We start from the raw sequence: 10,599 nt of genomic DNA, 5'->3' as shown, positions 1-10,599 counted from the left end.
TAGATGAATGGATAAAGAAAATGTGGCCAATACATACAATAGAACATTGTTGTTATTGTCGCTCTTTAGTTGCTAAGTTGTAACCAACTCTTTTATGACCCATGGACTGCAGCCTGCAAGGCTTCTCTGTCCATGGAATTTCCTAGGTAGGAATACTGGAGTGGATTGCCATGTCCTTCTCCAGGGGATCTTCCTAAGCCAGGGAACAAACCCAGGAATACTGCATTGCAAGGAGATTCTTAACTGCTGAACCACCAGGGAAACACCTACAATGGAATATTGTTGTTCCGACTCTTAGCAACTCCATGGACTGTAGCACACCAGGCTACCCTGTTCATCATCTCCCGGAGCTTGCTCAAACTCATGTCCATTGAGTTGGTGATGCCATCCAACCATCTCATCATCTGTCATCCCCTTCTCTTCGTGCCTTCAATATTTCCCAGCATCAGATCTTTTCCAGTGAATCAGCTATTAACATCAGGTGGCCAAAGTATTGGAGCTTCAGCTTCAACATCAGTCCCTCCAATGAATATTCAGGATTAATTTCCTATAAGATTGACTGGCAGTATCTTCTTGCAGTCCAAGGGACTCTCAAGAGTCTTCTCCAGCACCACAGTTAAATAGCATCAATTCATTGGTGCTCAGCCTTCTTTTTGGTCCAATTCTCACATCCATACATGACTACTGGAAAAACCATAGCTTTGACTAGCTGGACCTTTGTCAACATAGCAATGTCTCTGCTTTTTAATATGCTGTCTAGTTTCATCATAACTTTTCTTCCAAGGAGCAAATGTCTTTTAATTTCATGGCTACAGTCACCATCTTGTGATTTTGGAGCCCAAGAAAATAAAATCTGTCACTGTTTCCATTGTTTCCCCATCTATTTGCCAGGAAATGATGGGACCAGATGTCGTGATCTTAGTTTTTTGAATTTTGAGTTTTCAGCCAGCTTTTTCACTCTCTTCTTTCACCTTCATCAAGGGGCTCTTCAGTTCCTCTTTGCTTTCTGCCATAAGGGCAGTGTCTTCTACATATCTGAGATTATTGATATTTCTCCTGGCAACCTTGATTCTGGCTTGTGCTTCATCCAGGCTGGCATTATGTATAATGTACTATGCATATAAGTCAAATAAGCAGGGTGACTATATACAGCCTTGAGGTACTCATTTCCCAATTTTTAGCCAGTTAGTTTTTCCATGTTAGGTTCTAACTGTTGCTTCTTGACTTGCATACAGGTTTAGCAGGAGGCAGGTCAGGTGTTCTCGTATTCCCACCTCTTTAAGAATTTTTGACAGTTTGTTGCAAGCCACACAGTCAAAGGCTTTGGCATAGTCAATAAAGCAAAATTAGATGTTTTTCTGGAATTCTTTTGCTTTTTCTAGGATCCAATGGATGTTGGCAATTTGATCTCTGGCCCTCTCCCTTTCCTAAATCCAGCTTGAACATCTGAATGTTCTTAGTTCCCATACTGATGAAGACTCCCTTTGAGAATTTTGAGCATTACTTTGCTAGCATGTGAAATGAGTTCAGTTGTGTGGTAGTTTGGGCATTCTTTGGCATTTACCTTCTTTGGGATTTGAGTGAAAACTGACCTTTCCCAGTCCTGTGACCATTGTTGAATTTTCCAAATTTGCTGGCATACTGAGTGCAGCATTTTCATGCCATCATCTTTTAGGATTTGAAATAGCTCAGCTTAAATTCCATCACCTCCACTAGGTTTGTTTGTAGTGATGCTTCCTAAGGCCCACTTGACTTTTCACTCCAAGCTGCATGGCTCTAGGTGAGAGATCATACCATCGTGGTTATCTGGGTCATTAAGTTCTCTTTTTTTGTATAATTCTTCTGTTTCTTGCCACCTCTTCTTAATATCTTCTGCTTCTGCTAGGTCCATACCATCTCTGTTCTTTATTGTGCCCATCTTTGCATGAAATGTTCCCTTGGTATCTCTAATTTCCTTGGAGATCTCAGCCTTTACCATTCTATTATTTTCCTCTATTTCTTTGCATTGTTTACTGCAGAAGGCTTTCTTATCTCTTCTTGCTATTCTTTGGAACTCTGCCTTCAAGTGGGTATATCTTTTCTTTTTTCCTTTGCCTTTCATATCTCTGCTTTTCTCAGATATTTGTAAGGCTTCCTCAGACAACCATTTTGCCATTTTGCATTTTTTCCCCTTGGCAATGGTTTTGATCACCACCTCCTGTACAGTGTTATGAACCTCCCTCCATATTTCATTTGGCAGTCTGTCCATCAGATCTAATCCCTTGAATCTATTTGTTACTGCCACCATATAATTGTAAGGGATTTGAGTTAGGTCTTACCTGAATGGCTTAGTCATTTTACCTACTTTCTTCAACTTATGTCTGAATTTGGCAATAAAGAGTTCATAATCTGAGTGACAGTCAGTTCCCAGTTTTGTTTTTGCTGGCTGTATAGAGCTTCTCCATTTTCAGTTGCAAAGAATAGAATCAATCTCATTTTGGTACTGACCACTTGGGGATATTCATGTGTAGAGTTGTCTCTTGTGTTGTTGGAAGAGGGTGTTTGCTATGACTAGTGCATTCTTTTGGCAAAGCTCTGTTAGCCTTTGCTCTGCTTCATTTTGTACTCCAAGGCCAAACTTGCTTGTTATTCCAGGTATCTTTTGACTTCCTACTTTTGCATTCCAGTCCCCTATAATGAAAAGGACTTTTTTTTTTTTTTTTTTGGTTGTTAGTTCTAGGTCTTGTAGGTCTTCATAGAACCATTTAACTTCAGCTTCTTTGTCATTAGTGGTTGGGCATAGGCTTCGATTACTATGATATTGAGTGATTTGCCTTCGAAGTAAACTGAAATCATTCTGTCATTTTTGAGATTGCACCCAAGTACTGCATTTCAGACTCTCTTGTTGACTAGGAGGGCTACTCCATTTCTACTAATGGAGTCTTGCCCTCAGGAGTAGATGCAATGATCACCTGAATTAAATTAGCCCATCCTGGTCCATTTTAGTTCAGTTCAGTTCACTCAGTTGCATCCAAGTCTTTGTGAGCTCAGGGACTGCAGCACAACAGGGTTCCCTGTCCATCACTAACTCCTGGAACTTGCTCAAACTCAAGTTCACTGATTCCTAAAATGTCGATGTTTACTCTTGCCATCTTCTGTTTGACTATTTCCATTACCTTGATTCATGGACCTAACATTCCAGGTTCCTATGCAATAATGTTCTTTACAGCATGAGACTTTATTTTCACCACCAGACACAACTAGATATTGTTTCTGCCTTGGCTTAACCTCTTCATTCCTTCTGATGCTATTTCTCTGCTGTTTTCCAGTAGCATGTTGGGCCATTAATGACCTGAGGAGTTCCTCTTTAAATGCCATTTCCTTTTGCTTTTCATACTATTCATGCAGTTCTCAAGACAAGCATGCTGAAGTGCTTTGCCATTCCCTTCTCCAGTGTACCACGTTTTGTCAGAATGCTTTACCATGACCCATGTGTCTTATGTGGCCCTACATTGCATGGCTCATAGTTTCACTGAGTTAGTCATGGCTGTGATCCATGTGATAAGTTTGGTTAGTTTTCTGTGATTGTGCTTTTCATTCTGTCTGCCCTCTGATGGATGAAGATAAGCGGCTTGTGGAAGCTTCCTGATGGAAGGGACTGGCTCTGGGAAAATCTAGATCTTGCTCTGGTGTGCAAGTCAATGCTCAGTAAGTCTTTAATCCAATTATCTGCTGATGAGTGGGGCTGTGTTTCCCTCCTTGTAGTTTGGCCTGAGTCCAAACTATGGTAGATGTAATGGTGACTTCCTTCAAAAGGACAATGGGATATTACTAATCCATAAAAAATGGAAATCTTGATATTTTCAACAATAGGAATGAATCTCAAGAGTATTATGCGAAGTGAAATAGACAGACAGAGGAAGATAAATACTGCATATTCTCACTTATATTTGCAATCTATAAAACAAAACAACAACAGATTCATGTATGCAGAAAGCAAAGAGCTTGCCCTTAAGGGAAAGGAAGTTGGGTGTGGGCAAAATAGGTGAAGGGAATTGAGAGTTACAAGCTTCCAGATATATAATAAAGAAGTCATGGTGATGTAATATACAATATAAGGAATATGGTTTATAATAATGTTTATAATATAATAATAACTTTGTATAGGTTTCCCTGGTTGTTCATCTGGTAAAGAATCCACCTGAAATGCAAGAGACCTGGGTCAATCCCTGGGTTGTGAAGATCCCCTGGAGAAGGGAAAGACTACCTACTCCGGTATTCTGGCCTGGAGAATCCCATGGACTATATAGAGTCAGACACAACTGAGCGAATTTCACTTCACTTTTGTATGGGAATGAAGAGTTACTAGACTTATAGAGGTGATCATTGCATAATATATGCAAATATCAGATCATTGTGTAGTATGCCTGACATTAACATAGTATTATTGTCAACTATATTTCAGTAAAAGACAAGAAATTTTAAATAAAAAATATATTTTATATATAATAATAGTTTTAAGAGCAAAAAGCTTGAGAGCATCTCCCCTAAATAAGACAGTGGGGGCTCATAAACTATACGAATTTGATGTTTTTGCAGTCAAAAAGCTACCTCAACAACATGACCATGATATCACTTAGTAATGCATAGATGCCTAAGTAAGGGTTTAAATAGATAGTATATGGTTAAAATATCATGAACATGCTACATATTAAGTATAGAGAAATCTAGTCAATAGCTAAAATAATTCTCTCAGTGATTAGTAAATCTGCTTAATGAAATCTAAATTGAAAGGGGACAATGATAATTCCTACTTTTGTTATAATCATGAAGAGAATATCCCAATTATTCTTAAATCAGTACAAAAGTACTGGTAGTCCCAGAACATTTTCCTTGTTTTGCTGGCCTAGACAATATTGAGTGATTTCATAAGTGATAATTTCACTACAATTGGAGATAAGAAGTAAAGGCTGAGTTGGCTTATCTCATCCTCACTTCTCTCTAACTACTCTTTCACACTTGCCCTTTCTAACTCTTCCAAGCCTTCCCCACCTCCTGGTCTACAAATCTATACTGGATTATTTGGAATATATAATATTATTCCTCTTTTCAACACAATGCAGTTCTCTGTAATGAAACCAACACCATCAAAATCTGTTTCTATATTCAAATCAGAGAAAGTTTAATTTAAAAATATTACTTCAGAGATGCTTAGGTCCAGTAGAGTATTCTGGGAACTAGAAAGGAAATATAAGAGGTTTTAAAAGATCACCCTTAGAAAGATCAGATGAATCTGATGAAAAAGTAGGAAATGATAAATTTCTGGGAAAAATATCTATTGAGATTTTTTTCTCTTTAGGTATCTTAAGATGAGAAAAAATTCTGAAAGGTGAATAAAGTTATATAGTGAAAATGGTACTCAAATCAGGAAAATAGTCAAAGATTATAAACTTCTTTTAAGTTGTGAACCTACAAGATTGCTTGCAGAAGTTTCTTTGAAATAGTAATAATCAATTGGGTTCACCTTTAAGGGGAAAAGTATTCTTTAATGTATTTGTAAGGTTGGTGTTAGAAGAAAAAAGGTCAGTGGTTAACAAAATTATGAACCTAGTGTTACATCTTATCTCATGTTTTAGTATAAAGGAAGACATTTTGTTTGGCCTCTTTTGATACAAAAAAAAATCTTTGATTCTCCTTGGTGCTGGTTTTTCTTTTCAAAAGGATACTGCCTAGTGAAATTCTTAAATTTCTTTTTCCTCACCTTATTCTTTGAAATGTTCTTTATATGTTAGAAATGCTCCTCTAATATTCTAAAGCTGTTATTTTAAACATCCCAATTATGATTGTAATCTGTAGTTTTATTGCAATAAAATTTAATTTCTAAAGAAGGGGACTCCCAAATTTGTAAAGTTTAAGATGCTGGAAAGAGCCTTAGTTTGCTAACACTTTTTGAAAACTCATTTTATTATATTACTGCTATTATGTAATTCTAGGGAAAATCCAAATCCCAGGTTTGGACTTTCGGCCAGCAATGCAGGAAACCACAGTTCGATTCCTGGGTTGGGAAGATTCCCTGGAGAAAGATAGGCTACCCACTGCAGTATTCTTGGGCTTCTCTGATGGCTCAGCTGGTAAAGAATCTGCTTGCAATGTGAGAGACCTGGGTTCGATCCCTAGGTTTCCTATGGACCCTGCCTTATGAAAAAGTTTAGGGCTTCCGTAGTAGCTCAGTGGGTAAAGCAATTGCAGCTCAGTCTGCCTGCAATGCAGGAGACCTGGGTTCATTCCCTGATTCGGGAAGATCCCCTGGGGAAGGAAATGGTAACCCACTCCCGTATCCTTGCCTGGAAATTTCCATGGACAGAAAAGCTTGGCAGGCTATAGTCCATGGGGACACAAAGAGCTGGACACAACTGAGCGACTAACACACACACAGGGAAAATCCAAAATTTAGGGAAGTTGTTGGGATTAAACTTTATTTAAAATTCTGGGAAAATATATTACATATAGTCAGAAATTTTAATCCTTTCAATAAGGCGACGTTAGTAAGTGCTCTCACGTTTAAGCTATTCTAAACATTATACTGAAGTCAATTCTAAGGACCTGTCTAAGACATTTTCATTAAGTGAGACTAGAGCAGATTCCAGATTTTTATTTAGAAGAGAATTTGACATAAATGACCCACAAATTCACTTTAAGAGGAAATAATGGCAGATAGAGGGCAGTGATTCTCTGAAGGAGAGCAATATATCTGCAGCATTTTAAGGGTTTTCAAGCTATACTCACCTTGGTTTCTACCATTCTGAGACAGATAGAATCTAGGGTGGTCACCCACCTGACATTCATGGCTTTGTGGAAAATCCTTCCTTTGAGGCTGGGTGAAACCTGGTATTTGATTTTGACCAATGACGGAAGTGTTTGTATTTCACTTCCGTGATTATTGTACATTATGTAAGGCTCTATTTTGCTAGCCAACTGGCTCCATGCACTCTTGCTATCCTAGAAGTAGTAAGCAATCATGTTGGGAGGACCACAGGTCAAGGAATGGACGGTGATGTGTAGGTGATGGCTAGCAAGAAGCCTAGGCTCTTAGCCCTTAAGGAAATATATATTACAAACCACCTAGTCTTCTTCAAAGTTTGCAGTCAGGACTCCAGATGAGAACAGAACCCAGAAGATACCTTGATGGTAGCCTGATGAGACCCTCAGCTGAGGACCCACTAACCTATTCTTGTACCTCTGATCCAGGGAAACTTTGATGTAATGAGTGTGCTGTTTTAATCCTTTAACTTTGTGGTAGTTTGTTACTTCACACTAGATTACTAGTATATATATATATATATATATATATATATATATGTACAACCCCATCTTAATTTAAAAATATTTCTTAGTGAAAATTTGGGTACAGTCCTTGAAAATGTTTTATTTAAATACACCCACTAGATTTTTATTATAAAAAAGTAATGCTCCATATATCATTTGAAAACTTGTAAAATGATTGCCCCTTCCTCATGAATAGACAGTGAGGCTAGAGTGGATTTTAATACATTATGCTTCCCTAAAGCACTTTATTACCATATCAAATTCTTATATTTTTGCTACCAGAATTTTTTGTATCTCCCAATGCAATATATTGCTCTAGGGGTTTGAGCTCACATTTAGACAGAGAAAGAGGAGAGAGAATCAAAATAAGGAATGAACTTTGGCTAATGAGATTAAGCCATCATAAAATGTATAAAATTTGTACATAAAATGTATCCTGTTCAAACTGGATCAACTGAACTGTATGAGAAGCAGTGAAGTAAAATTTGTTCACTCATGTCCGACTGTTTGCGACCCCACGGACTATAGCCCACCAGGCTCCTCTGCCTGTGGAATTCTCCAGGTAAGAATCCTGGAGTGGCTTGCCATTTCCTTCTCCAGGAGATCTTCCTGACCCAGGGATTGAACCCAGGCATCCTGCATTGCAGCTAGATTCTTTACTATCTGAGCCACTAGGGAAGCCCATATGAGTGGGAATACAAGTGTATATTCAGTATGTGTACTGTTGTCATTAAGAAAAAAAAAAGAATTTCTGTCAACTAAAGAGTTTATTTCAAAGGGAGTATATTTCCTTTTGGAAATTAGTAGCTTTGATTAGGAATCAGGATGCTATAAATTTTATTCTTCCACGAAAACAGAATTTGGTATGCACAACTGTCATAAAAGAGGAATCAGATTGCTTTAAAACTAGTGATAAATATTCATGGGAATAATCTAGACAGATAAGAAAATAACTAGCTTTGTATGTAAGCTTATTTATCCCTTTATTTTAGAAGGGATTATTTTAGTAATGTGTTTAGAATAGTTAAAATATCTTGAACCAGAGTTGAAGAAAGAAAATACAAAGTTAGTAAGCATTAGAATTGAGGACTGTGTTGAATCTCCCCTGAGCTCTGAAGGTAATCCAGACCCTCAAACAATGCCACTCTTTCCAGGAGGCCAGATGTTCTGTGAACAGCCTCTTTTTAGTTTCAAGTTTTAACAAATACAGAACTTAATAATTTTGTTTAATCACCCAGTTGAATTTTTTTTCTTTTCATCTTCCAAACTTTGTAACTGAGGCTCCTTAAAGTTCACCTCCAGGTTCAGTCCATGACTCCTGGGAAATGTAAGAAAGACTTGAGCAATACTTCAAGGGCATGAGATGCATGGGCCTGTCTACGCTGGTTTTTTGGCTTCATGCCCTAATTTCAGGCTGCTTTGGATAGAGTTCTAGCTCTGTATTTATTAGGTTGATAATCTTATGGACTTTCTTAACCTTTCCAGCTATATTTTTCTGCTCTCCAAAATGGAGATTATGATGACTCTCACTTCATAGTAATGCTCTGAGAATTAAACGAGACACTCCATATAAAGTACCTAGAACAAATATACTCTACAGTGTCAATAAAAGTTGGTAATGATGTTTTTTTTTCCCCCAACAACTAGGTTCTTTTGTTACCTTTTCCTAGGGCCAAATATGCTTCTCAGTTCAGCCTTTTTCTGCTTTGGTTCCCTGGCTGTATGTTTCCTTTGGTTAAATATCCTGTTTCCTAACATTCTGCTAGTGAGTCTTCCTAGATGGTCTGCCCTACCTTTGATTCCCTAAGGTTGTATTCAGTCTCAATCCCTTGCCATGGGTCTTTGGATATGTCTCTGCCATTCTCTGTACATATATTTTAGACTCAATATTGTCCCTATTTGACTTTAGTGTAGCAGACAATTTATTAGATTGGATGTCAAGTATCCTCAGTTTTAATGCTGCCTATGCCACTAATAAGTTGCATATTTTTAAATGATTGATTCTTAATCTTGACTAGATATTAGAGCTGCCTATTGCTGTTTGTTTTTGTTTAGTCACTCAGTTGTGTCCAACTCTTTGTGAACCTGTGTACTATAGCGTGTCAGGTTCCTCTGTCCATTGGACTTCCCAGGCAAGAATACTAAAGTGGGCTGCCATTTCCTTCTCCAGGGGCTCTTCCCAACCCAGGGATCAAACCCATGTCTCCTGCATTGGCAGGTAGATTCTTTACTGCTGAGCCACCTGCTGCTGCTGCTAAGTCACTTCAGTCACGACTGACTCTGTGCGACCCCATAGACGGCAGCCCACTAGGCTCTGCCGTCCCTGGGATTCTCCAGGTAAGAACACTGGAGTGGGTTGCCATTTCCTTCTCCAATGCATGAAAGTGAAAAGTGAAAGTGAAGTCGCTCAGTTGCGTCCGACCCTTAGCGACCCCATGGACTGCAGCCCACCAGGCTCTTCTGTCCATGGGATTTTCCAGGCAAGAGTACTGGAGTGGGCTGCCATTGCCTTCTCTGGCTGAGCCACCAGGGAAGCCCAAATGAAAGTAATTAATGGTTGATATGAGGATGAGCTCCAAGCCCAGAATGATGATCATTCCAGGCAAACTGAGCCAGAAATGCAGTCGGTTTAACACTCATAAATCAAGCAGTACACTATACCCTGTTTATAAAATGAGGGAGAAAATTAAATGATCATTTCAATAGATGCAGTAAAAGTGTTTTTTAAGATTCAAAGCTTATTTTGAATAAAAGTCTTAATGGCCAAAGATAAGAAGGGGACATCTCTGATCTGATCAAAGGAACTGTGGTGAGCTGAGTTGGGGCCCCAGAGATATTTACACCCTAACCCCAGCCTGTGACTGTGTTATCTCAATGGAAAGGGGACTTCATAGATGTGGTTAAGGACCTTGAGATGGGAAGATGGTCCTCTATTGTGCACGTGAGCCAATATAACCCAAGGATCCCTATTGAGGGAGCTTGAGAGGAGGAGTGGCTGCATATGCATTGCTGGGATGGTGTCAGAGACTGGAAGGTGCTGCTCCTGGGGTTGAATAGATTTTGCTAAATATTAAAAACATGGCAGTCATTAACCCAAAAATTATGGTTAGTAACTTTGGAGTGTGCCTAAGCTTATAAGAGTTTTGTTTTGTTGTTCATTTTTAAGCATACCTATGAGAGATACTGATTCATAGCCAGAATTAAAAACTACTTCTTTATTCATTTAAAATTTATTCAACCAACTTTCATTGACATCATAAAGCTAGTAGGACTTGAATGTACAATATCTAATAC

Source organism: Capricornis sumatraensis, chromosome 5 (assembly GCF_032405125.1).
Source record: "Capricornis sumatraensis isolate serow.1 chromosome 5, serow.2, whole genome shotgun sequence".
In the NCBI taxonomy this organism is placed as follows: domain Eukaryota; kingdom Metazoa; phylum Chordata; class Mammalia; order Artiodactyla; family Bovidae; genus Capricornis; species Capricornis sumatraensis.
This window is presented reverse-complemented; position numbering follows the sequence as displayed.